This window comes from Scatophagus argus, chromosome 17, assembly GCF_020382885.2.
Source record: "Scatophagus argus isolate fScaArg1 chromosome 17, fScaArg1.pri, whole genome shotgun sequence".
Classification (NCBI taxonomy): Eukaryota; Metazoa; Chordata; class Actinopteri; family Scatophagidae; genus Scatophagus; species Scatophagus argus.
Genome location: NC_058509.1, coordinates 13,899,748 through 13,925,993, shown reverse-complemented (window position 1 = coordinate 13,925,993; position 26,246 = coordinate 13,899,748). Strand labels below are relative to the sequence as shown.

Below are 26,246 nucleotides of genomic sequence, written 5' to 3'. Positions count from 1 at the left end.
GAATCATATTTGTGTACATAATATAGCATGAAGTTTTATTTTTTTAAAAATGTACTTTAAAAGCTGGGCACTGTAGTCAAACTGGGCATTTGCTGGATACTGTTTTCATTGGGGGATAAATACACATTTGCAGCAGCAGGGAGGTGTATGTAGGACTGACTAAAAATAAACTAATGTGAATTGTAAAGAAGGATAATGTGAGAGCATGCATGGCTCATTGTTCTGTTTTGGACAACAACAGAGGTCTGTGGCACAGACAAATAAGATTTTCCAGACAGACGGTACATGTTAGCAGGGTCATTGTTGATTACAACTTTTCACAGGATAATGAGAAAATATAGAATATCGCCAGACTTGTCCTTTAAGCAAACTACAGCTGTGAAATTATGTGGTAGTGTGTTATGAATATATTGTGGATTATAGCTATCGAAATGTCTAGTGATAAATACAATACATTAAGAAATCTAAGAGCAAAGAACCACAGCTATTGAGTTTTCTGGATGATTGAGTAAGTCTCTCTCTCTCCTTCTCTCTCTCTCTCTGTGTCTCTCTCTCTCACTCTCACACACACACACACACACACACACAAAACAAATGCAATGAATAATTACTTCACAGAAGTAATGCAGATATTTCCTTGTTGAAGTACATTGTGTTCTCCTTGTGAGTCATATACAAACAGGTTGACAAGTGATAAAATGCCACAGCCAACACATTAATTAAGATATCCAAACACGTGTTTGGATTATTTAAAGCCATTAGCTGAGAAATTCCTGATTTTATGCAGACGGCAAACTGGGCGTGCTGTTTCCTTGTGATCCAGTACGACAGGTGTGTTTGTTAAATATCAAGGAAGGAAAGGAGACAGAAACATGTTGGTTTGCCAGGAGCCCTGTGTCTTGTTTCAATAAGCATATGTTGTACACTGAAAAGAAGGAAAGAAAAAGTGGGCAAATGAGATGCTGCAGTTCTGCAGCCAGGCCAACCAACAGGAAGACTATTTCCAATAAAATCGACTCACTGAAAATAAAGGCTCACTCTCTCTGTCTCACTCTCTTTCTGACACTGTTTCTCCCTCTGACCTTCCCTCCCATCCTGTCAATGCCCCTCCACTCTCTTGACACTAATCGTTATCGGGGTGACTCCCTGTTCAGTTCCCGTTTGTGTGACTGATTTCATCAGGGCTTCTTTTATCATTAAAACCAGATCCCCTCGCTCCCTCTCCCTTATCTGCACATCCCAGTCATCAGGAGGTGATCAGAGACACACAATGGAATGTTCCAGATGCTGCAAGACAAGATATCATGACGCAGATCAAAGGCGGCTGGAGTCGTCGTAGTCAATCTGGGACAGTTTAGGGGGACCCAAAACTGGCTGAATAACATCACTCCAAACTTATATAATGTGGGTATGACTCTTAAAGTCCTCTGAAATGTCTGCATGCCTACATGAGTGTTAGAATATGTAGTAGTAATAAGTATGATTTAATTATTGAAAAGGAATAATTTGCACATCTGTTACAGCTGTAAACACGAAAATGTCAGGACAAATTTATGGTTAATGGGCTGTAAAAGTGTCTGGTCTTCTCCCCAGAATGTCACATTTGAGTGCCGTTCATCAGGAAAGGGGGTGGAAAAAACTGAAAGAGCATTTAATGACGACAAACATTCAGATAATTGTGTAGTGTTGAATGAACTCCATTTCCTTGTTCACCTGCCTCATGGAATTCTTGCAGTGCTGCCAAGAGCCAATAAAACAGCACATTCAACCTTTGTGAGGCTAGACGCAATAATAACCTTCTTATTATGCAGAAAATGGGTGAAATTAAATGGAAATAAAGAAACAGTGAAGAAGTATTTCTCTATGATTTTGAATAGTGGGATCTGTGTTTGGTACTTTTAATCAGATCATATCAGGCTATCTAGCATGACAAAGCACAGTTTAGGAGTTTATAATAAGACTGACATGAGTCTCCATCAGCCTGTATGCATCTAATGGTTCATTAAGGGTTGATTCTCAAGATCAGATTTGTGTTTATCTCAGACCTGGCAGCCATAAGAAGGGGACATTCTTAGGAGTCTGGAGTTAGTTTAGATTGATGGGCCCTCGCTTAGATAATCACCAGACCAAAGGAGGGCTGAAGCAGCTTCTTTGTCTCCACTTGGCAGCTTGAGGGGACGGGAGGATTGGTGGGAAGAATATGAGAGTTAGAGAGGAATAAAACTTACACCACAGACATGAGAATGAGACATATCCTTGGACACCAGAAGACGAGGGGGAGGATGGAGCATCACTGGGAGGTGGCGGAGGCCAGGCTCCTTGAGCAGAGCTTATCCAAAGCAAATAAATTAAGAGACAAAAAGACTAATGCAGTTGCCTACACAGGTAGCACAAGGTGCACATGTTCTTCAAAAAACAGTTTTGACCTTTTGAACATCTGGGTGTTGTAGCTGCTGTTCTGTCTGAAGTTTTCCTGCTTAAAGGCCCTGTAGTCGCTATTTTTATAGTAATAATAGATGACATTGCTACTTGTACTCGAAATAGGTCGTTTGCATTGATTAACCCACGGAGAATTACCACCCAGCTCTGAAGTTGCTGTGATGGTCTTTGGGTTTTCTCATATTGTGATTCCTGTTTAATCTGCTTGTTTCAGTAACTTCACTTCCTATCTTTGGTGTTTGTCCTGTTTTTTGAGTCTTGACTGCTTCCTGTCAGATCTGTTTGCCTTTGTGGACTGTCTTCTCCAGGTTTGACCATTATCAGCCTCACCATCCCCTAAGCCTTTTATTTATTTATTTATTTTATCATTTTTGGTTTAGTAAAATTAACATATTCCCACATTAGTACAAATGAACTGCACCAGCTGTGCTTTGAGTATCTGCATCAAGGTCCAATCCTTTGTGTGTTGCAGCCCCCAGTTCTTCGAGTCTTGAATTGACTTTGAGCTGGTTTTGGTGTTCTGGCCCACAGCAGGCAGCTAATTTCTGTGGAAATTAAAAAAAATGCTACCTGTACACTGCCTGCCCAGAACCAAACAGTAGACATATGCCTACTAAGCTAAGCTGATGTGGTGTAGCTGAAGTAGTGTAGCTTTCAGCAGGCAGACACTCAGATATTTCCTGAAAGAACTAGTGGAGACAAAGATAGAAAAAAATTAGACTTGAATGGCCGTAAGTATGGCTCCAGATGAATACTGATTCTGCTCGTTTCAGCTGAATATGTAAAAAAATGTTAATAAGTTATTATCGCCTTGGTGATAATATGTCAGTGTTGTGTTTATAGCTTGTTTCCACTGCACTCAAGAGGCCAGAAGAAATGTTGCTGCAGGTTTAAGAAGTCACAAAAAGCTTAATTACTGTACATTCATTCTAGCACAAGAAAACTTCTGTGCGGTATGACACATAAAGGGTCTAATATGGAACATTAATAAAGAAGACAGAGTGAAAGGTATACCTTCATGATGTCATATTCCATCGTTCCAGTGAGCTAAACCTCTCCAAGGGCGGGAGTCTCCGCTGTGTTATTACTCCAAACAAACCAAAATGACTGACACGCCAAAATAAGGAATGACAAGGATGAAGAGGGGATTTGAGGGGGAAGTGGGCCTTGAGTGACCTCTTTCAGCAAGTTTGTTTACAAGTTGTCAGTTGGCAAATAACTGCAAAGTGGAGTGACAGGGCATTGGGCCAAGTACAGTTGGAATAGTGCGGGTCCAGATCAGTGGCTCAGGTTAGGTTGACTCTGTGGTCTTGCTCTGCCCAGGCAGATGCCTTCCTTCTACAAGCAAAGTGTGAGTGACATCATCGATGAGAAAATGTGTCATTTCCTCTGGGATACACCCTTGTTAATGAACTGTCAAACTGCACACAGCAGACGTTATGTTCTGTTAAACACCTGATACTTTAACAGCTACAGAAAATGTCTCAGTCACTTCTGCAGTGATTTATCAGTCAGGTAGTAGGGAAGAACTACATGGCAGACAGGTTTAACAGTGCACCAGTTTCACTGCCAGAGTAAAAGATACAATCTGCAGACTAGTTAAGGGACGTCTTCCACTGAACCAAGCACAGTCCAGACTGATTTCCAACAACTGACTCAGCCAATACATGGCAAGAATGGGAGAGAAACTAGCGAGAAAAGTGGAAAGAGAGACAGGGGGAGGGAAAGGAGCTCGAGTTCCTCAGATGACACAGAGCAGGCTGTTGCGGGAAACCTCAGCTCCTTCATTCACTGTGGTCTGAGAACATAAAAAGCACCACATCGTTTGATCTCCATACTTGAATATGTCCCCCAGCTTCATAAAAAAAATAACACAGCTTTGGAAACCATATTCCCCAATTATTTGCCCATTACTCCCCTTCTTTCTACCTCTCTCCCTCCTTCCTGCCATTCCTCCCACATTAGCAATTCTGTCTTTGATATCAAAGTGGGATGAAGATTAAAGTCTGGGTGAGGGGAAGAGTTGTGTGGTATGGGGCAGCTCGGCGCTTTGCCACAGCTTTAGATGGGGCTTGATCCATGGGGTTATTCACCCTCAGCCTGCCCACTGTTAACTCTATTCTAGTGACCAAAGACGCCTGGGAAATGGACTTTTGGTTCACATCATCCAAGCTGGCGTTCTCCACACAACTTGACAGCTCGACATCCCTCAATACATAATCACTTGAGCAAGAAATCATCCTTTAGCCATTCACACCTCTTTCATTAACATCTTTGAGAGGATTTAAAAGTCTGTTTCTGGGAGGAATGTGACCCTATAGCACTGTAAAACCAAGAAATAGCTCAGCTTCCCTTTGAACCTCTAGCCTGTTCTCAGTTTTTACATTTATCACCCAGCATCTGCTCCCAAGCTCAGCACCTGTCAGTTACAACCCACCAGACCATCACCACCTTCTTGCTTCCAACTGAGCATGCTCTGTGACTCCCAGTGACCTAGGAAATGTCACCAATTATGAAACAGTTGGAAAGGTCAGAGGGTCAAATCCCATACTAGTCAGTTCCAAGGATCATGTTAGGTACCCCTGTCACTCAGTTACAGTTTCATACAAAGAGAGTGGTATTTACATTAGGATCTGCTTTAATATAAATGTAGTTTTGTATTAGTACAAATGAGACAGTGACATTCTCATTTCTCAGTGTTTAAATTTCTAAGAATATAAATCGACATCTTTCATGTTAATTGGGTCTCTTTATGTCAGAAGACAAAAACATGACAAAAAACTTCTTTTCTTTTTGAAAAGCTGGAGGATCACCCAGGTCATCAGGATACATTAGACATGTTTGTTTAAGGTTTTCTGCCAGTGTAGCAAGATACTGAATAAAGGAAAATTGTGAACTGTTAAAGGAAAAGTGAGCAGATCACCAAAGTCACAAGGACTTGACTTAGGGCATCATGAATATCTGTACTAAACTTCATGGCAACCCATACAAGGGATGAGATATTTCAGTGTGGATCAATGTGGTGGACCGAATGACCGCACCGCTGGTATTGCCAGCTGTGTCATTAAAGGCATATAATGATATGTGATCAAGGAATCCTCCTCAACACAAGCAGAATTGCACATGAAAAATATTCTTCTACATTGGCAGAAATATAGAAAAATAACTAATAAATAGCATGCTTATTTTGTGCTGTAAGAGACCCAGTCTCAGCATTAACCACACTTGTGATAACTATTGCCATCACTGACTTCAAAGAAAGAAGAAAGGAGCAAGTTTGGAGTGTTTGCATCAGTGGGAAGCCTCAACCAATCCTCTAATGCTACCAGGACCATTTCCATACCACATTCTGGCTTCTCATCCTCACTGACCTCATAAAACCTTTGCAAGAATATCACAGTTGTCGGGTGAAAACAAAAAGAAGAGAAAATGTGTGTGTAGCTTAAAAGTCATGCATATTTTTCAAAGGAATTTAATTGGCAATAAAAAGGCTTCACACACCCTGAAGACACATGTTTCTCAATCAACAAAAGGGCTTTGAACTCTTCACTTTAACTTAAAATATGCCAATGTTCACTGGTCTTTTGTCAAACTGTGACAATATGCTCACAATGAAATGACTAATTGTGTGGTTTCCACAAACATACAGAGAGTATATTTGGAATTACAAAATTCATGTAAAATTTAGGAACTTGAAAACAGCATATGCACTGTGTTTATCTTGTACAGCACATGGTCCAGAGTGCCTCTGTGATGGAGAAGGAGATGGGATTCAGGCTACAGTCTCTGCTAGAGCAATTATCTTGTTCCTCAAACCTGCCGTTTAATGGAAATCCTACACGTTAGCCAAACTACACGCCTGTCTTTAGGTATGAACCTTAGAAGTGATCTCCCACCAGCTCTCTCTCTCATTCCACTAAATATTTTCATAGGACATCTGACTTCAGTGGCTCACTATTAGTTCCACAGGTGTGGAGAGACAAACACCCCAGGACATTCCACCACTGCACTTGTCATGGGCCCAGCACATGTCATACTTTCTCTCCCTCTGTCTCACCATACAATTAATAATTTTAATGTCTTTTCAGTGCCTGTCCATTCTACCATTCCCCTGGATTTAACCAGTTTGATAGTTACACCCATGGGTCTCTCTGTGTATCAGCATGTGTCTCTGTGTGAACGTGTTTATTGCTGCAGTAGCTGGAAATATGCAACCAGTTTTCCTGACTGTGAGATGTCGTTGTTTTAATCCCCTTGGAGGTCTCTGTATCACTCCCACTGAAACTGGCACAAGATACAAAATGCAACCACATGGATGACTTGTGCCATCGATTTCCAGTTGAGCAACACCATGCTAGTGGGCAGTGCACAAGGGAGGGAAGTGTTAAGAGTATCATCAACCAAATGTGCTCTAAGGGTACATAGTACTCAGTGGTAAGGGATTGTATGCCCAGTCTTTTCTATTATCTGCACTTGCAAACATCTATCTTCCACTACCCCTCTTGAAGTGTGAAATTCTGTTGAAAAACTTACAGAGCAAGTGTGATAGGAGACCATCAAACAGAGATATGGTGGTCCATCCAGACCCAAAAGAACTGCAGCCCACAAGTGACCCTGAAATGACTTAAAGTGCTGCGTATATAAATTGCCCACAAAACCCCTCTTTCCTTTCAAATCACTCATCCACTGCTGAGAAAGCATAAACCTGGGTCCTGTCTGACTCGTCTCTTTAGCGTGACTCTGTATGGTTTGGAAGCCAGTGTGTTTACTTAGGTTTGGAGAGGTAGGAGTGAAACCCACAACACTCTTTGTGTGTGTATGTTTTTAAAGAAAAAAAAATTCAAAACAAAAAGGGATGGGGACAGGAGACAGAGACTCATGTTCAAACATAAGTTTAAGAAAACTTTACATGCGTTGGAAGAGGAGGTGGTGCATGTTGTGGTAAGTGAGTGTAAAGGAGACCAGCTTAATGTGTTCTGTAAATCTGAGGTAATGGCTTGTGAATGGTCTGTAAAAATGTTCTGATGCTCAGACCTCAGAACATTTTCGTGAGTGTGGGTATGCATATGCGGATATAGGTGTACATATATGTTTAGGTGTGCATATGCATCATGCAGGACTGTGTGAGGCAAATGGAGGAGAAGAATAAACCGAGGTTGCAATATGTTGCAAAAAGCAACCAGCAGACCATTGTCAGTATAACTCCAGCAAAGTATGGCTGTTTAAAGTTTACCCAAATTACAAAAGGCATGTTTTTTTCACAAAAAAATTCTCGCTATGAAGACAATTTTATGTGGGGGATTATTGCTGTGAACATGCACCACAGACAAAATTATGTCTAGTGCTGATTATCCTACGTCTTCATTATCCTGCCCCATATTTGCGCTCACTCGGCTATGCTAACACTGGCCAAGATCGCTTGGTATGAGAGAACTGTGTTTAGACGGCTTTTCACAGCCCCTCAGATGAGAACAGTGCAAATAGACATAATGCCGAAATAACAGTCGGTGGAATGCAACGCCTCATATGCAGTTGTTGGCCTTGGATGAAGATTTAAGGTCATGAGGCAGACAGATAAACTCCCTCCCTACTTTCCTGTTACATGTTGGTCTGGTCTGTCACATTTTCGAAGGAGGTTGTCATCTGAAGGCCGTCTGAGAGTCGGGAGCAACTCAATGAAACAACAGTAAGTGATGGATAGCTCATTAGGGTAAGCAGATCAGTATTAGGATGACCGCAAGACAGTAAAATGCATTACAGGGTCAAAATTAGACGTTAATATAGGAAATTATGTTTTTTTAAATGTTTTCTGATGACAAGTTTTCAACATGGGGTCAGTGTAGAAGCTGCATTAGTGTCTAGCCTACAGAACTACACTGGTGAGAAATATCACAAGTTCTGATAAGGGAAGGACAAAACTGATTACTGAGACTGGCAGGAATATAAACTCATCACATCTCTCTGCTATCAGTAAATCACTTTCCCAGACTGGAGAACTTGCCTCCCTGAAAAAGATTCAAAGTGCAGACTTAAAAACAAACACTGTCTGACTTACTTTTCCTGCATTTTCTTTCTACTACCCCTTCAGCCTGCACATGCCATAACTGTCTCTCCCTCTGTCTCCCCTGGACAACCTATTATAACTGCTGCAGTTTTTATTGGAATGACTTAAATGGCCCTTAAAATGCCATTTGAATGATAGGTGCTGGTGTCTGTCCTCTGTGTGTGCTTATGTATGTGTTTATGCACAAATGTGTGCAGGCTCCAGACCCCATTTCCATCAGCAATGCCAAATTTCTTTCACCCCCCCATCCAACACCCTCCCACCCCCCACCACCCCCTCCCGCCTGGCTCTCCACCTCCACCTAGATCCTACCTATTCATGTTCACCACATCTCCAACAGTGGTCACACTCTTTTTTGCTTATGTGTTTCACCCCCTTGCTGCCTCTGTTACATTATCCAAACCATGAGGAAAAATACAATTGCCCTCTCACACTCATAAGGTAATTGCTACAATTTGCTTATCGCACGAGTACAGATGTGAAAACACAGTCTAGACTGATAGTGGAAACAAAACCCTTCCATCTGGGTTTAAAAGTGGGTTTCCAAAAGGGTCATAAGTCAACAGAACAAAGATGGTTTTTGTTCTCAGACACTTTTGGGGAAATGGTCCATTCCTGGTCATTCTCAATTTCTATACTTGTAGATCAGATGATTTTCTCAGCTAACAAACATCACCGTCCATTACTTGGTCTGCCTGTCTGTAGCTCTGCAAATGCTCCCACCCACTTTAGACACTTTGTGTAACTGTCTGAACTTCCCTCTTGTTGCAGAACAATACACTGAGAGTGACTGCAGACACATTCCAGATGCTGTCTATGGAGTGAATGACAGACCGATAGAGAAACGCAGGAAGAGACAATGCCGGGAGGACATAGGATGAAGTGCATCTGAGGTAACAGATGAGGCATGACGGCACCTCTGCCTCTCTGATGCTTAGAATATGCAGACCAGAGAGGAGATACAAAGTTTCAGCTTCTACTTGAAGAACAGGCCTTGGAACAGGAACAAGACAACTGTGCTGTCATGCCATCTCTTGACAATAGACAGAAAAAAACATGTAGGCAGCATCTTAGCAAAATGCCAGAATTGCTAAAGGACAAGGCAGAAGACAGAATCAAAGTGTGCCGGACTGAATTGAGTCCACGCAAAGGCAGAGACTGTGAATATGCTGTTGTGTCTGGCTGGGTTGAGAACTATTTGGACAATTTTGGACTTTGGCACCATTACAACTAATGCTTTTCTTCCCCCCCCCCCCTCCTCTCTGAATAATTGTATTGATAGCAGGGTAATGGGAGGGACAATGGCGTGTCACAAGGAGGAGATTTGCAGATTAATAGATGCAGACTATGTGAGGTGCATTCCTCGACACTCTTCTCTCATTTGTTTGACATATATGACTGATCAAGAAGGAAAGCAGCAATGAGATGTGAGCAACTCAGTTTCTGTTTTGTTGAGTTTTGGTCCCCATAGTTCCCCTGCAGGCAGTCTTTAATATGTATCTAGGTGTATGCTTGTAGCTAATAGTAATGCATTTAGGAGCTATCTTCAAACGAGACATCCACAAAATAATGTCTGCTTGCTCACTAACAAAAGTGCCACTCAGATTCTTGAACTATCATTCCCACTTTCTTAACAACAGATAACATCTTGGATGAATGTGTTAATGCCAACTGTCACTTTCTAGAACATCTGCTCACACCTACTCTATGGTTAAGGTCTGGGTCTTCATATACTGTTCACATAACCATTGCTATTCGACTGGTGAAAATCAAATGTCTCAAAGTGAAAGATTTTTCTCCTGTAGTATCAGGAGCACTTGTAGTCCTGTATCTTAGCTCAACAGGAGTTTTATCCGTCTGTGGGAAGAGCTCTGTCTTAAGACAACCTGACTTTCAGCACTTCCCACGTGCTCACTGGGAAATTCCTTTCAACAAGAAAAACTCCAGGGGAAACAACAAATCTTTTGTGATCAACAGAATTACAAATGGGAACAGAAAGAAACACAATACAGAGAAAAATGTCAGCAAACCTGGTTTTCGGATCTAACATGCCTACAATGCACCAGGGAAAGGCCCTCAATTCATTAGGGCACTGTTAATGTGTACTCTGCTAACCTGGAGGGGGTCTCTGCAAATACCCCCCCCCAAGTGTTGATGGGTTCTGGATTTGTCATTCTCCCCTGGTGAGAGTGAATGCCTTTTCATGCAATTCCCTGCTTCGTTGCACCTAGCTCGTCTCTGCTGGCCTTCCTTGGCATCCCTCAAGACAAGATGTCCTGACTGACCCACTCCCTGAGAGAGAGATTAAGGACAGAGATCTATGGTTCTCCTTATGTTTGTTATATTTTTAAAATTTCCAACACATTTCCAACACAGATGTCTGTTTTTATGCTGCATACAGAGCAACCATTGACAAGGTTCAAAGCTGAAACTTAATTTCTGTATCTCTACATGCCATCCTCCTAGCTGGTTTCAGAGTTTTTTTAAAAAAAATGAAAACTTGTGCACTCTGGGCATTTTTCTATATTTCCTCTAATGAAAATCAAACTGTATGAGGATTGAGCTTTGGAAGGGAAAGGCCCATTTACTGCAGTCGTGCATAGAGATATATTGTAACATTGTAAAATATACAGTATTATTAAAGGTCCTGTGATTTGGGATTGCATTTCCATACACTTTTTGGAGCAGTTTTGAAAGGAAAAGAATAGCTAAGATCAATGCAGTAGAGGCAAGTGCATTCTGGTTCTCTGTTAGACTGCTCCTGGCTGGTAAATGGTAAGTGGCCTCTTCTTTCTGTTAAAAGTTTTCAAACTCAAGCCATCCTGATGACACCATCGTTTTTTACAGAAAAGGTTATATCACAACAAAGATGTAACACATCTGTTTTCGAATCTTTTACTTTTGTAAACATCACACAGTAAGCAAATGCTTAGAGTTTTGCACATCCAGCAGATACAGAGCAACATTAGTATTCATATTTGATTCGGATCACCTGGTGAATGTAAGTCTAGTCTTAGGACGTATTTTCATCTTCATTAGCTCTTGAGAAAATATCTTTAGTGACTAAATGCTCTACTGTATTCACCAACTAGTTGTGGACAAGTAGCCCATGGCTGATTAATTTGAGCTTTCTTACTGAAATCAACAGAAGAGAGCAGTACAACTGAACCCAAACCATTTCTGATCCATAAAAACAGAAGAATGAGCTGAAAGATGCTAATAAGCCATGTACTGCTAAGAAAAACTGCAGGTTCCCATGGCTGCATCACTTCAAATGAACACTTTGACATTACACATAGTCATTTGACTCATTGTTCATGATAAAATATTGATAAGTACAGCTTAGAAAAAGAAGATGTCTTGAGGCTATTGATGCTAGTTTCTGTAGATAGATTTTTTGCAGTCTCATCATGAACAAGCCACTAACTCAACTTCCTTTTCACTCTCTCATTGCTCCCAACATGAGGTTTGAATCAGTAGACTGTCATGTGGCAAGGACACAGCATCCAAGACATATCCTCACAATGTAACGATTTGGCAGACATGTTTCCAACCTTGTCTTCTTCCCCCTCCCTCTTCCATCAAGACTATGAAGGATACAGAACATGCTTCATCCCTGTGATCGACAACAGTGACTGGAATAGAGTGAATGGGTCCTGCATATAAAGACTACATGAGAAACAACTCCGTTACTGAATAAAGTACAGAATATAAAGGCAGCACTGTTAGACTCAAATATCTTAAATCTAGAAAACTACCCAGATTTCTGTTTCCTCCAGAGATTAACGACATAGAAAGTTTAGCTGATTGCAGGAGTTCAGAGGTATTACTGAGCTTGTTGCTCAACTTGAGGAATGGTCTGGGTGCTCCCGACAGGGTAAACAAACATTGGAGTAGTAAAGAGGCTGTGGCGAACTGAAGCAGAGTAATTCATGGAGGAATGATCTGTGTCTGGGAGCAAACAGACGGCCCCTACATGTTTCTGTTGACACTGATTCAAATCCTCTGCCAGATCAAAGACGCCACATGGTAGCTAAAAACTGAGTGCTCCTCAGACCAAGCTTATTTTCTCTTTTCTGTTTCTTCTACCTCAAATCTGTTCCTGTACTTTCACCTCTCCTTGCCTCTTTCCCGCAAATACCGCCCCCTCCACTTTCTCCTATCCCCATTTTCATCATGTCCTACTTCAAGTTTGGAAGTTTCTCTTCCAAATGGATCCATCGCCATCTCTCCTTCCTAACCCCTCCTGATGTTTCCCATATCCCTATCACACTTTCACCACATGTCAGGAAGACTTGGGTTTGTGTGGTTTCTGCCCAGCATTGGGAGCACTCCAGCTCAGGCTCCGTTGGGTTGGTTGACTGTTGGGCTTCGCAGAGCAGACCGGGGCCCTCTGTTAGGAAAGGACCACTTCTCTGGTTCAAATTAGGAATGAGGCAATGCAACAGGGCTTTTTGTTGGCGGCTCGCAGAGGAAAGAGGAGGAAAAGTGGGGAGGGAGAGTATGTAGCCATCTACAAACCACATGAAAGTGAAAGGTAATTGATTCAAAGTCCTCCCTAATTAAGTATTTTGTTGGTTGGCCAAAGAACATCCTACCAGAAATGGTTGTAGTCTTCACTGTCTAAACTATTACAGACCTGTATGGTTAACATCAGGTAGAAGATGTTTTCTTCCTGTCAGCTTATTCTGCAATTTGTCGTCTATGGGACAGCCAGGTTTTAACTCAGGCCATGTAAATCTTTGACCTTCTTCAGTTTTTAATAAGACAGTTTGCTTCTGTGCTTTTTTTATGTGACTACAGATGTGTTACTACAGCCAACAGAAGCTCCCTAATCTCTCTAATCTTGCTCTTATACATTGCACCCATATGGACGAATTAGGGGGAGGTGAATATTGTATTTGACCTAAAGAAACATACTTTGTATCATCACTGTGAATATACATGGCTGTTTTACAGTCTCTTGATGGGGCACACTTACTAAAATGGCAGTTGACATTCATTCATACTTGCTTTAGTACACGCTGACTGACAAAACTAAGTAAATGTGTGATGGAAAAGCAGACAGTGGTCTTGTGTTTGTTTACCTCAGTCTTCACTGTATAGCACCTTAAAGCTTCCCCATGAAATTGTACTCCGCTTGTATCCCTCCTAAGGCAAAACAACAACCCTTCCTGTCTTCTGAGCATGTAACAAAATAATTCTTTTTCAACAGCTTCCTTAAGCACTTAGAAATGCTGCCAGACTGCCCTGCCTCTCCTTTCTAACTCCAGGAAGCATTACATATATTGTAGGGATAAACAGAAACAAGAGAACTGTAGTTAAGGCCACGTGCACACACACACACACACACACACACACACACACACACACACACACAATACAGAATACACTCGGTAAAGCAATGTTCACCAAGCACTCACCTCAAATGAGCTGCATTGAGCACAAAGTCGCTTTTTTCATTTTATAGTTTCACTACTTTGCTGCTGATTACAGGAAATGATTAGGACAAAAGCCTTGAAGGACTAGTTGTGTTGTACGCTGCATAATGCCTTGGAGCACTGCGTTATGAAACACATGTTTCTCAATGGGCTCACAGTCTGTACAGAAAGGATTAAGTCTCAAAGCCAAGGCCAGTTAAACATAAAGTCTGAGAGAACCAGCACCCTGTATCAAACAATCACGGGATACTGTACTGGCTCCAGGAAAATTTGTGTGTTATGTCTGATTTGTTTTGTTTTATTTTTTAGATATGTTGTCTTCACATGGGACTGGAGCCATGGCAAATATATAAGTGCACAAAAACATTGTATCACCACTGTGCTTTCAAGATACATAATACAGTGTGACAAAGAAAGAAAGAAAAAAGTAAAGACATAAGTCAAAAGCCTGGGCTGGTCCACTGTAGGGGATAAGATGTCTTAAATCTCTTTGAGGAATAATATGAGCCAAGCTAAATTTTAGGTGTTTATCCGGGTAGAAAGTGACAACTGTGTCAGTTTGTTTAAGGCTGGAATAAAGAGGCCTCACAGATGTTTGTGGCCATGTGGGAGACACCTGTAGTCACCTGGTACTGAAAGGCTACAACGTGTTTTATATGTGAAGGGAGATCAATGTCTTAAGTCTGAAGTGTTTTCCTTTCATATCATGCTCAGCAGTATTTACATTATTATATAGTAACAGATTTTTATATTTCTAAATTATTCTCATTGTTTGTTTCATAACCTCCCACTGTTAGCTTTTAGAGACTTTTAGTAAATCTCGGATTAGGTTCTAGTGACTGTACCACAGTAAGAACCTCAGCTGTATGGGAAGTTTTAGCATCTTTCAGGTCTTTTTTGTTTGTTTGTTTTTTCACTTCAGTCTGCAACTTAACTGTTTTCTCTTGCCGTTATTTTTGTGCTGACAGCCATCCGAAGAGGGATACAAAATCAAACATTTTGAACGTGCTTTAGAAGTACATTAGCATAGAAAATTTGCAGTATTTTGGGAAATATGTTTACTCAGCAGAAGAATAGCACAAAGACCTGAAACAGATAGAAATATCTGGCTGAAAAAATCAGCCTACCAGCACCACTAAACCTCACCACTTAACATTATAGTGTTTATGTTTAATTAGTACAACATTTTAAGTGTTAAAATTACACATTGTCATTTTATGGGGGTTATGTGCGGGGCTATTCTATTAAATTTATTAAGGCGATTTAAAAGTACTGGTAAAGATCTTCTCATCTAACCCTCCTTGAGAAAGCCAATAATCGTATTTCTCAAAATGTCAAACTATTGCTTTAACAGCTGCAAGTTTAACGATGAGGTAAATGGAGGAACAGAACTTGTTGATAGACTGTAGGTATTGGGTTGCTGTCTGCTACTGAAGATTGGGGGGGGAAAAAACTCCAGTGTGTGTGAGCATGCAGTACAATACATGTATCACTTAGTAAGCATTCATTTCCTATTCCAGAAAATCTGGCTCTGTGAAATAAAATGCTTTTTATTATCCCGCTCCGAGGGAACCATAACACCACAATAACCCCAGTCTCTTCTCTCTTTTTACGAACACCTACGCACATGTCTAAATCAAGCTCAGACTGAACAATAACAAAGTCTGGTGCTTTTCAAATGGTCTCAGAAGAGCTGTTTCCAATCCCTTACTCAATATCGACCCATCAGAGAGAGATATATCCATCCTGCATCTGAACTGAAATAATAAAAATAAACAGTTGGCTTGGGAAGTACGTCTGTAACAAGATGAAAAGAGGGATAATGTGAGTTTTATACCGAGGAGTTGACCCCTGTTAAGAGTTGGCCTAACGTTTTGCTTTTGGAAGCCCCAAACAAAATTTTTGCCAGACGGTGAACTGAGGGGCAATGAATGAGAGGTAGTCAAAGACCAAAGGCAAATAAACCTATACCCTTGTGTACTGAACACTCATGCTCATTTGTACAGTTACCTGAACCAAGCAAAAATTAAACAATCTGCGCACAGTGTTGATTAAACTTTTTTTTTTCTCCCAAAATGTTGGATTGCTGAGTGGCGAGGTCATACACATGCATTGGAGACATGAGCCAATGCCTGTTTCCTTATATTCCATGGTGAACCAGGGTAAATTGAAGCTTCAGCAGCAGAATGCAAAATGTCACATCCCATTAACTAGGAACAACAGTGTTGTTCGGCAAAGAGGCTTTCATTACTGTTTGCTTCTGTTGGATTCCCTTTGAAAACATTAGCTGCTGTCCCAAAAGACTCCTATTCACTATTGAAAAAATATAGATTTGACTCCACAAAGCATTGTTCAATGTGTGTTTTGTCCATGACTTGGTTACTCCGTGTTGTTCAGGCCTCACGGACTAAAAGCAATGTCTGACACTGGAGAACAAAGTTGCTTTACTGGAGGGGTTTCAGTTTGAGTCTTGTAAAGAGGGGTTTGATTCAAGAGGATTTGTAGTCTACACCAGTAAAAAAAAAATTATGGAAAGGGTTGACAGAAGCTGGGACAACTAGAACAAAGTCAAAAGAAAAGGGAATGTTAACAGGGGGAAATAACAAGCAATGTAATGAAAGACACTTCCTCCTGCTTCGGTCCTGTAAGCGTGCCTGTGATAAGTTGCTTCTGATAGCTGAAGAGGGCATGTTGTCAAGCCCCTCAGAGATCGGAGGCCCAGCTAGGACTGAAGCACTGCTGACAGAGTCAACGGGAGGCGGAGGAAAAATAACAAGGGGCGTCTGCTTAGCCTCCCCACTACTTGCTCTCCCTGTCTCTCTTTCTCTGTCCTCCTGTTGCTGCCAGCCCAGTGGAAAAACTCCCTCTGGTCCAGACACAGTTATGAGAGAACGAAAGAGCAAGTGGGAGACGCATAAACACAGATCAAGGGAGGCAGACAAATGAATTAGAGAGTGACAGAAAGAGAGAGAGAGAGAAATAAATGAGTTCAATTCTATTTGAATACACGTAACTGATATATTAATATATGAATAATAATATAGCATATGAATAATAGAGAACTTTGTACTGTTTCTCGGTTTCCTCCTCCTCCTCCTTCTGTTCTCTGCTCTGTTTTTTTAGGGTTCATGCAGAGCTGAGAGCCAAAACAGTGTCCTTCAATACAAGGACCTGATTAATAACGTGCTGCTACATCCACTCTGGAGGGCTATATGTTTGTGCAGATTCACTATCTGCCATATAGCTGACTGACTTCCACATATATCAGCTGCGTGTGCAGGCCAAGAAGACTACCAGTGATGTGCAAACAAGCTTAGAGAATATAAACACATGAGGCAAGAGGAAGTAAAGAGAGACAAGATGCGAATCTCTACGCAGCTGCACAGAAAAATGTTTCTGTCTTCGACTGTCTCTGTCTTTTTCTTCTCCCTCTTTTAGCTGAAAAACAAATCCGGCCTATTAATCTTGAACATTCTGGTCCAGGCTCTGATTAAGACCAGGGTCTGTATTCTGTTTCCACCGCCCTTCACTGCAATTCTTCATTCAGTTTATCTACGGCACCAGTTAGCATGCCTTGTATCGCACTCTGATGAGTGTGTGCACGTACATTATGAGTGTGTTTATGTGGTTGAAATTACAGACGTGGTCTTCCGGCTGAAAGAAAAAAAAACACCTTAAGAAAACATACTCTTTGTTGGTGAAGCCATTAAAGGAGCGGTCTGTTTTCACACTCTTTCCTCTTCATGTTGAAGTACCTATGAAACAAAAGGCACAGGCAGGGGACTTTGTCTGTGTGTGTGTGTGTGTGTGTGTGTGTGTGTGTGTGTGTGTTCTAAAGGTGTTTGGGCTCCAGGGAAGTAAAGGAGTAAGTGTGTTTACTTTTCCTTGAGAATGAGCGGCATCCTCCTTCATTTCCTGCTAGCACAAGACTGAGAGTAATAGAAGCACATGTGCACACTAACACACAAAAATACACACATGCAAAAGCCCACACAAAAACGCACTAAGGGACTATTAGACAGTATAAAGATACAAATATCACACATATGAAAGTGATACTTAAAAGGTTTAAGAAATGATTTTGCATTCTTAAAGAAGACTACAGACAAAACAAAGATCTTTGGGTAAGTTCACTTGGAATGTGTTGAAATGCTGAACCCCTAAGTCAGAGAAGATGTGTCTGAATCACGATGATTAGAGAAGGAATAACAAGCAACACTGATTATTATCTGTGTTATGAGGTGATTTGGTTCGGAATTAGTTTTGTGAGAGATGTTGAGAAAACCCACAAGTTCTTTCTTCACTACAAGATGCCATGTGTTTTTGTCTGTGGACAGCGAACTGCCTGGTATTCTGCCCCCTTGTGGCAACAAAGCGTAGGTTTTTTTTACAAGAGCGGTGAGACCCTATTTCTTTAATTAAAAACCTTGCCCTTCTTTTAGAAAATAACTGCTGGTATGCATCCACTCCACATGTGTCTCTGAGTAACTGAGATTTCTAAGCAAACACTGAATTTACAATTAGTAGTATGATCAGGCACCTGAATGATAAAGGAGACATGCTGACTTACATCTGAGCTTTCTCTCTCTCTCTCTCTCTCTCTCTCTCTCTCTGTTGTGCTGCTCTAATTAATATGAAATCACACCAAAAGGCTTACAGATCTACAGAGACAGCCCTTGTTCTTTCACCTTGACATCAGAACATCCTCAAACAGTATCAAATAAGGAAAGAGCTTATTACCAACTTCAGCATGTTCTTGTCTATAAAGTGACTGCAGTGGGGCGTGAGACTCTCAGCACACTATATGAGCAGGCGGCTTGGCAACAGACCGCGTGAGTGTGTTCATCTGTTTGAAATGTGTTTCTGTGTGTGTGAGCAGTGTTAAATCCATGTAGGTGTTTGTACTGCGCATAAAGTATGCTGTGTGTGCCACTGCACTTTCAGTGTGAATGTTGCTTGTGTATGGTTGGTCACGCTTCAGCAATTTGTATCAAAAGCCTGAACAGGCAGCTGGTTGCAGGCTGTAAGTTGTGGGTAAATAATGCACCACACAGACAAACTGGCAGTGACAAAGTAAGTGACCAGTTGCCGCCCACAGGAGAACAGAGAATCCCAGTCAGTGGCATGAGGTAGCGATGGTTACAGGACAATGATGCCATCATGCACATGCCAAGCACGGAGATACATGCCAAGAAGAAGGCCAGCAAGCCGGCAAAAGAAGAGAGGTGCATAAATCTCCTGACCTATAGGTATTTTAATAGAAACCAAGAGGAGGTGGGAATACTGACTGGAAACCAGTAAATCTATATGAGAGGCCCTGAACTTTCTGAGGAAATACGACTTTGAACAGTAAAGCCGACGCTGCTGCTCACCAGCAGCTCTGCAGGCTCAGGAACTCAGGGGGAGAGTTCATGCTTTAGTGTGTATCCATTCACCCATTTCCCCTTGAAGATTGTGAAACACATTTTAATACTCACACAATTTCAGTCACCTTAGAGCATGCATGTGCAGCTGCATGTGCACCAAAGACACACACACACACACACACACACACACACACACACACAGGTACATATCCAGTTGACTTTTCTAAGCCAGTGAAATAGAGGGATGCTGCCAAATGTTTTTGGATTTCAGAAAGCTGTCTTTTCCAGACTCTCTCCCCCCGCTCTCTCTCTGTTTCTCTTTCTCTCACTCTATACCTCTCTCTCTCTCTCTCTCTCTCTCTTTGTCTGTCTGTCTCTCACTCTCTCTCCCTCTAACTCTCTCTCTCTCTCTGTGTCTCTCGCTCTCCTTCTGTCTGCCTCCTTGCTTTGCAAAAAAAGCCTGCATTTGGTGCACTGAAACACATGTGATCAAAAAATGTATCTCCTCAGCAAAGTATGCACTTTGGAATCCCCTCTCCATTTTTGCATGTTTTCTAAGCTTCACTAATGTGTTCCTCTTGGTCTTTTCTGTTTTCATTTCTGCTCATCTTTTTCTGTCTCTCTGTCTCTGTTAGTTTTTCATGCAGGATACCTGAGGACTCAGAGTCGGTCAGGCTATTTCTCCTCTTTCTCTTTTGCGATGGAGGGATGTCGTTACAATGGAATGCAGCATCGCTTGCCAGAGGCGTCACAGTGAATGGACAGAGTGAAGCAACAGAGGGATGAAGAGAAGAGGAAAAATGATAGGACCATGTGTCCATTTGCTGTATTCCTTCACTGCGGTACATTCCACTCACAATCTGAACTTCAGTAAGTTCTCAAATAATCAAGAACTCTCTGCAGATTGATAGAACATGAGATATGAGTGGCAACTACATTCACATATACAAAAACAAGATCTATCCACATGGTAGATGATAATAAGAATACATGTTGTTCAGCCAAACCCACTCTACATGTCCCACTACCACAATGCCACACCTCTATACACACTCTGAGAACACACCACGCCCACTTCAACATCACCAGCGAAAGTTCCAGATATGTGTATGGATGCATCAACATTGTTTTAGCCCTGCATCTGAAATTTCACATACACAGCACCAAATCAATGCTCAGTACCATCTCAAGTCTATTAGGTAGAAAACACAAAAACTTTCTACTCTGGCTACAGAGAGTCAGGACCCTCAAAGATCCACAGAGGGTGCACAGCTACAACTCAAATGCTGTAACATTGTTCTTTCAGTATGTATGCCCGGCCTGAAGCTGAGCGAACAAACTGTACCTGTTCTTTTTAATCTGCAAGCCATAAGTGTGCGCTAGCTTAGGACTGAGGAGAATTATGCAGGTCCCATGACTAAGATATTGCACCGTCTGTTTTTTATTTTTACTTCCCTGCTCTCTCCTCCTGTTTCTGTTGGCCACAGCCACTGCAGCCACATGCAAAAGGACAAGAGATGACAGGATGCAAGGATGCTAATGGAGCCAGAGAAATGTGTGGGCAGGTAGGGCTTACCTTTCTCTCCTCAGTGTTGCGGGACAGGGCACGGTGCACTGGGTAAGGGCAGTGGTAGGTGTGAGCGTCAGGTGGGTCTCTCTTCTACCTCCCTCCTTGCTTCAGCCACGCGTGTCTCCCATGGGATGCAAAGGCATCAAATATTCAATGAACATTCAGCCGAAAAAAGAGCTGGCACCCTGAATTGGTCCAGTGCTGCTCACAAATGCAGAAAAAATAAAACACACCAAAGTTTAAAAAAAGGGAAATTTTCAACTTCAAATTGCTTAACTTTTATTTTTCTGCCTCCAGCAAAAAAGAAAAGAGTCCATCCATATGCTTCTTGTCAGAGATGGCGAAAGTGAATGAGAGGATGAAAGAGCAAGTGAGAGAAGAGTGAGAAATACTCTCTGTGCCGTCTTCAAGCTATCCAGACGCAGGTCTGAGGCGCACCTTCCCAATCTGTGAGCTCTTGCTCTCCAGGGTGGAAAGTAGGAGGGAAGGAACGAGGAAACAGGACAGAGAGGGAGAGAGAGTGAGTAACAGTGGAGTGAGACTCAGTCAGTCAGTCAAGTCAGTCAGGCAGGCAGTGTATATTGATCTAAAGGCTGTGGGTCCAAGCAGGCTGAGCTTCCACCCCCAGGACTTATAACCAGGGGCTGTGCACCTCGCTGCTCCAATCTCCCTGGCTCACTCGGCGATCCCTCTCCCACTGGCTTATTTTGGGAAAGACAGACAGGATTGTTCATTGGGTTAAACCCCTACATACAAAAAGCAAGTGTCTGTGGCTGGCTGCACTGAGGAAGGAGGGGAGTGAGCAGGATGGGGTGGGGTAGCGATCGCACAGAGAGGGGTGGGGTAGGATGAAGAGGAGGGAAGGGAATGAAAAAGAGACGAGAAGAGGGGAACTGGGAGGCGTCCCTTGCTCATGTTCTGCCACCCTCTAATCTCCTCTCCTTCACAAGCTTACCTTTACAGAATACACTCTGCCATTTAGTTTGCTATTCATACATGCTCACAAACACACAAATCAAATCATCAAATCAAGTCAATCTGTAGATATGGCGAGAAACAACCCAGAGAATTTAATGCCGAAGTCCTCCACAAAACTCTTTACTTGCATTCTAGCTCCAATGGCCAATGAATAATATTTATATATGACATAACCTGGACAAGTGTAATACATAGAAGGGAACTGTGCTGTTGCCCAAAACCTGATGCCATTTCATGGTAACACACTCTTGTCTTTAATCGCTGAAGGAGTAAATGATATCAGTTCAGTTTTGCACCTACAGCCCAGCTATTCATTGTTACAAGATGTATCAGATAGACCCAACATTTAAAACATGCCAAGCATTAACCTGGAGAGTGCAAACATTCTCATCAACATGGGTCATTGGAAATCATGCCTTGAATGTTAACGAACATCCTGGATGGACTACAGTCACACCTATCGTTCAGTAGGTAATGTCCAACAGAGGAGAGGTTCACTGAGGCCAGTACAGGCTTAGCATTCAGTGTTTAATTGGCACTGTGTTAGCTGGCCCTGTGCTATGGTAGTGGACCTTGAAGAAAAAGCTGCTCCATGATTGGACGAGCCAGAGGGAAGCTGGCCTAGCCTTTTCCTGACAGACCTACTGGGACTAAGCCATTGGCTGAGTTAGAGATCTGATAGGGATTGTGGATTGTAGAGCTTGAAATGTTGCAACGAGAGGATAGAGAGCAGGGTAGAAAGAATTAAGGTAAACAGTGTCCAGGTTTTTTGTGGTTTTTATTCATCATCACGTTGTGCCAGTTGGGACTGATTTATTCAAAGGCCTGTCATTTCTGCAGCATCCACTGATTGATTGCTTCAATCGCTGCTTAAATTCCAGATAGTATCAAAATCTGGCAGTCCTGCTACACGTCTCTCATTCATGTTTTGCTCATGAAGAGTAATAAACATCCCCAGACTGTGTAATCTACCAACCATTACACTCAAAGTCAGGTTGAACATAGCCTTTCCTTGCGCGAGAATTATCGGCACTGTCTCAACAAGGGAATATTTGGATAATGTTTATCACATTAAATGGGCTCTGCTGTTTGAAGAGTGTCATTATTGCAAAACATACAGTGCAGATGGCGTTTTGTGTATGTCTTTTGCTCTCTTCTCCACCTCTGTCAAGATAGCAACATGATTAAACTGCATTTAAGGAACTGATTTAAACTCCAGCTATTTATAGATATCTGTACTATAGTGATAGAGGGTCATTAACTGGCCAAGTGTTGATTGTGCCAACGGAGTCACAGGGAAAATTTTGTTCATTACTGGAGCCAGATAAATTCAGTAATCACTAAAAAATAAGCAATAGGCGTCATGTCTGTGAAAGAGTCATGATGCAGTTGAAACTGACTGAATGGCTCTGTAAAACATGGAAAGGGTGGAGTGACCAGATGCCCTGCAATGATGTCATCAATAGGAGCCCTGTGTGGTAGTCAGGCCTGCCATTCATTCATCCCCTAGGTGTGTGTTTCCGCGTGAGCATGCATGTGCGTGTTGTTGATCACACCCTACCACAAAAGCAATAGCTTTCTGTAGCCAAATGTGGCAAGAAATAAAGGATCACTCACAAAAAACCCCACGCCTCGTCCAGCCGTGGCTATGCTACAGTTCCACTGAAGAATTCTGCCTCCAGCTGCTCAGAAATCTCAGCTCACCCTCTAATACTCTCAGACAACATGCATTCATTCTCACCCTTTGGTCAGCACACACCCCTTGAAAAATCCTCAAACCATTCACTTCATCAGCATGCTACACAAGTGCCCTCCCACTTGCTTGCTTTTACAAGGTGAAACATTCCCTAGAAAAGGGGAAAAACACCTGGTCGTCATAAGTGTCTCTTTTTTCACTCCACTTTTCCCCTTCGCTCCATTCCATTAGTAAGAGTGAAAACAAACAGCAGCCGTTAACTCACTGGAAAACCGTTACATTGCATCACACATCGCCCGCTTTGCCCTTGATGCACGCCAAAAGCCCAAAAATAAGGCGTGAAAGGCAGGCTGGCGTCACCGATACACTCAAGCCTACACCACACCCAGCTGCACCAAACATAGGCCCACTATGTGTTAACGCATGGGGGTCTGTTCTACTGAAAGGTGGTGTGTTTAGGGTGGAGTGAGTTTGTTTGGGAGCATGTTAGTTGAGTGGGTTGTGTGAATGGTTGGAGTGTGTCGAAGGGTGGAGTTGTTTGTGTTTGTGAGCCTGACTGGGATTAACTTTTAGGTTGTGATATGACCTTGTTAATTCAAATGTGTGGTCACTCTCTGAGTAAAGTATTGTGGGTTTGTAATTGAGTTGATAGCATAAACTAATATGTTTGCTTAAGGAACAAAAACTATCTTTTCAATAATGGATTAAAGGTTTGCACCTACACCCAATGCACTTTCCTTCGGTTAAGCCCGTTTTAATCAAACAAGGAATCAATATCGAGTAACGAAGGTCAGAGTTGAAGGTTCATGCGAGGACAGCAGAGGACAGGTGTTCCTCTCTCCCATCTCTAGCTTTTCTCCTCTGCTTTTATACTCCCTCTTTTCTTTTCTATCAGCCTCTCCTTCCCTCGGGTGATGATTCAAAAAGGCCGTTTTCTTTCAGGTGATGTGGTCCACCTTTGTCTGTTCTAACCTTACAAAGGAATGCCTGGCATTCAGCAGGCAGTGCCTACGCAGGGCTGTTAAGGGGAGTGAAAAAAAGGTGGCGAGGGAAGAATTTAAAGGAGAAGCAAAAAAAAAAGGCAAAAGGAAAGTGAATTTAGAGTGATACATAGCTGAGGAGTAGAGCAGAAGTGTGGAGAGGGGAGTCCGATAAAATGAAAGAAGAAAGCATTGAAGAAAAGCAGACGGAAAAGAAGCTAAAAGTGGATGCTAAAAGGACAAAGGAGTATCGGTCTTCATAAGCAGTGGATAAAACTTGAGGCCTCTGAAATTTATATAAATTTCAGCAGGGAAATTCCTCTCAGATGGACTTGGGGCTTTTCCACAGCACTTGGCTGGCACAGGGATGGAGAGTGTGGGCGGGAGGTGATGGGAGGGCATGAAAGGGGCGGGGAGTTAGAAGGAATGGATGGAGCAGATAGAGAAGGAGATGTTTTTGGCTGGACTCCCCCTGGCTAACCTGATGCATAATGTTGCCGAGTTCAGTTTCCCCCCAGGTAATCATTTGACACTGATAAAAAGGGGAAGGCGGGGACAGTGGGGAGAAAAAGGATGGCAGTGTTTCCACCCTGGGAAAAACTCTCTGGAGAGATTAGAGGACAGCCAGGGTAATTCTTTCACCTGATGGACTGGGCAAGAGGAGACTGAGGAAAAGAGGAGGAAAGAAAGGGAGAAATGAGGAAGAGTTGCAGGAAAGAATAAAAGGAGGACGGCTGTGCATTTTGAATGGTGGTAGCAAAGTAATCCCCTGCACTTTCTTCACACACCCACCACATGCACAAATGATTGAAGACAGCGGGGGGAGTGCACATTTTTCAAGTGTTTCCACAGGAACTAGTGCACCTTTCTGATGCCGCAGCATGTGTAAATAGAAAAGTGGCGACTGAATGGTATTTTGCTGCTTCTGTATTTGTGGCAGGTTATCTTGACCATGGGTGGTCCCCGCTGAAAGACTTCTAGGGTCATTAATCATCATTTGGGAATCCAGTGTCAGGTGTGTGTGTGTGAGAAAGACAAAAAGCCTGGTTGCTAACCAAAGAGGGAGCAAGAACACCTACTCTACTCTGTTGTATGGAAGAAACATTAAATGTGCAAGTGTGTGTGAGTATGTTTGAGGTTATCCTTGCGTACCAGTGGCTATCCTAATCAGCTGAGCTGGTGGTGGGATGAAAGAATGTGAAGATTATTGCCTAGTAATTGTTTCCAGAGTGCAACCGTACTGCTATATCTCAAACTCAAGAAATTTCATTGCAGTCTGTGTGTGTGTGTGTGTGTGTGTGCAAATATGCAGTAGTGTACCACGAGTCAAGGTTAAGGGATACGTGCAGGAGCAGAACACCCTGCAATGCGACTCCAAAAGGAGTGCTTAGTGTTAAAGCCAAGCTCCTGGATTTGGGGTCTTAATGAGAGTTTTTAGTGAGTACCAGAAAACAACCAAATTATTCCTCTTTGTCTTTCATTTACAATCTCAAAGGTGCATACAAAAACAGACGCACTTTGCAACCGTAATTTTCCTGGCCATCCTGCCAATCTTCTGTTAAGATGCTTGCACGCAAACATTAAAAGCAACACACCCAGAGATCTGTACTCAGCTGATAAATTCATCACTCCACCAGCTATTTAACGATTCAAATTCTGTTTTTCTTCTCCTTCTCATTGACAGAGTTGTCTCGGCTAGCTGACCCTGACAG

General features: G+C 42.3%; 1 protein-coding gene across 2 annotated transcripts in view; it reads right to left on the bottom strand.

The window, feature by feature from the left end:
• Positions 1-26,246, bottom strand: part of col8a2 (collagen, type VIII, alpha 2) — a 93,437-nt gene that overhangs the window by 21,077 nt on the left and 46,114 nt on the right. Inside the window, exon 3 of one of the 2 annotated variants that reach the window (XM_046416774.1) lies at positions 20,887-21,081. The gene's annotated coding sequence lies outside the window, so the exon portion shown is untranslated. Of the gene's footprint in view, positions 1-20,886; positions 21,622-26,246 lie in introns of those variants that run through there. The other variant, XM_046416775.1, reaches the window with a different exon arrangement.